This window comes from Colobus angolensis, unplaced genomic scaffold (assembly GCF_000951035.1).
Source record: "Colobus angolensis palliatus isolate OR3802 unplaced genomic scaffold, Cang.pa_1.0 Scaffold642, whole genome shotgun sequence".
Taxonomy (NCBI): Eukaryota; Metazoa; Chordata; class Mammalia; order Primates; family Cercopithecidae; genus Colobus; species Colobus angolensis.
Window position 1 is genome coordinate 212,133 of NW_012120066.1, and position 2,111 is coordinate 214,243.

At 44.4% G+C, this 2,111-nt stretch overlaps 1 pseudogene across 1 annotated transcript; it reads left to right on the forward strand.

The window, feature by feature from the left end:
* The first annotated feature begins 9 nt into the window (after positions 1 to 9).
* On the forward strand, positions 10 to 471 carry LOC105527714 (annotated as a pseudogene). The gene is made up of 2 exons (XR_001004257.1): positions 10 to 49; positions 134 to 471. The product of XR_001004257.1 is annotated as an Ig heavy chain V-I region V35-like (transcript).
* Positions 472 to 2,111: the final 1,640 nt, after the last annotated feature.

Genomic DNA, 2,111 nt, shown 5'->3' on the forward strand with positions numbered 1-2,111 from the left:
CTCCTCACCATGGACAGGACCTACAGGCTCCTCTTCTTGGTGGCAGCAGCAAAAGTTAAGGGGCTCCCCAGTCCGAGGACTGACAGAGAAATCAGGCCAGTCATGTGAGACTTCACGCAATCCTGTCTCCTCTCCACCGGTGCCCACTCCCAGGAGCAGCTGGTGCAGTTTGGGCCTGAGGTGAAGCAGCCTGTGGCCTCAGTGAAGGTCTCCTGCAAGGCTTCTGGTTACGGCTTTACCACCTATGGTATGAATTGGGTGAGACAGGTCCCTGGAGAAGGGCTTGAGTGGATGGGATGGATGAACACCAACACTGGGAACCCAACCTATGCCCAGGGCTAAACAGGACGGTTTGTCTTCTCTATGGACACCTCTGTCAGCACAGCGCATCTGCAGATCAGCAGCCTAAACGCTAAGGACACGGCCGTGCATTACTGTACGAGAGACACAGTGTGGAAACCCACATCCTGAGAAAGTCAGAAGCCCTGAGGGAAGAGGTAGCTGTGCTGAGCTGAGGCAGTGGTGCAGCAGTTTCTTTATCTTCCATATGATCTCATTTTGCATCAACTTCCACTGTTAAATTAGCCATGAATGTGGGATAGACGGGTGCGCCTAAGAGATCCCTGACTTGCCCATTTTGATGGGTTTTCCAGAAGATGTGAGAAGCCACTTTGTTTGCAAAGCATCCCAGGCCATGCCCTGCTCCACATACATGAGTGCCCATTTCCTGGTCTTTGGTTAACTGTCAAGCGCTCTTCAGTGCACCTGGGCTAATTTCACATAAGGTAGAGGAATGAGTTCTAAAGGAAAGCTAAAGTTGTAATAGCAATTCCTGCTCAATAACCTTCAGCTTCATTGCTTTTGTGTGACCCATCAATTAATTACATTACATCAAGGTTCTCAGTGGGAGTGTCTAATAAATATAAGGGATGTACAGAAGTTCCCTAATTAAAATAATACAATTGTGAACACAACCTCAGTATTCAACCATGTCTCCACCCTTCACACCCTTCACCACAAAGGAATTTTCATCTCTCCTGGAAGCTGGGTTCATTTTGAAATTAGTGATTTTTTTCGTTTTAATATCTCAAGATTGTCGTATGTGACTATTTTATCAGAAAGTGAGTTATGGGAACTTGAACTAAACAACTGAAAACAAATTCACAACTAATTAAGCAAGATGATAGAATGTGATTGGCTCCAGGCTTTGATAATTCAACAGTTTATGTACCCAGACTTTAAATTTACACATCTTCCTGTACCTTCATGGCACAGTCAGCTCCCATTATGAAAGAAATGGTGAGGGCATTCCCAAGGGTCATGCACAGTTACAAAAATAGACTGGGTAAGGTGAGGAGTTGATGGTTTAAACTCCTGTTTGAAGAAGTAGGATCAACTACTTTTCTGAAAGGCTCACAATGACTCCAGCTCACTCACAGAGCTCAGACAGAAACCTCACTTCAGGGTGGGAGCTGGGCTGCAGAGGGCACTCGGTAACCATAAAGGTGAAAATGAGCTGTCAGATGGAAGTTCTCTGTCACCTCCACATGGAATTTATTGTTTCATTTCATTAGCTCTCTTTACATAATGGTTCATTTGTTTTGGTCTGTTCGTTACTGGTATTTTTCAAAGGAATCTCACTTGAATCTTTACTCTTTTGCATTTTGTCTCCAGGACAATGTTGGGAAGTGTTACCTCCAGCATCATAACATGATCTAGTGACCTGACACATTTGTGGCAAAGAATACCTACCAATTCATAAGCTCTTTGGTTTTCTTTCCATGAAGTAGAATTATTTCTTCTGTTCTGTGTATGAGCGTATCCTAGCAATCCTGCACACACCCACATAGATGTCTACAAGCCTATGAATTATTCTCTGTAAATAAAAATTTATCTCTATTTCCCTCAATGTCCATAATTCTCCTGAAGGTGAGGAAGGTCTTTCTGGATCTGTTTAAACAAAATGTCCAGAGACCACCTGGTCGGTCAGGAGCTCACCTGGCTCTGGATGTTGGTTCTGTCTCTTTCCCTCTGTGTCCCACAGGTCAGCTCACTTGTTCAGTCCTAACAAGACAGCCCAGGTTTGTCCTGATGTTAAAACACACCCAACT